Genomic DNA, 289 nt, shown 5'->3' with positions numbered 1-289 from the left:
GGTGTGGTCCGACCTCTGCAACTGGCACGGATGTCCAGTTGTCCAGATGTCCAGAATGGGTCATGTTGGGAGGTATGCACCAGCCATTACAGTAATACTGCTACAGGCACATCTGGTTGGCATATATTTTGTAGGGTAAGTATATCCAAAACATACTCCCCATAAAACCAAGAGCTAGGTTGGATCACATGAAAATAACACACACCCAGCAATAATAAAATAACATAACATAAACCAAACATCCTAAAGTTTTGTACCAGGCGATAATAAAGGTAATTAGGCTACAAGA

This window comes from Crinia signifera, chromosome 1 (assembly GCF_055691185.1).
Source record: "Crinia signifera chromosome 1, ASM5569118v1, whole genome shotgun sequence".
NCBI lineage: Eukaryota > Metazoa > Chordata > Amphibia > Anura > Myobatrachidae > Crinia > Crinia signifera.
This window is presented reverse-complemented; position numbering follows the sequence as displayed.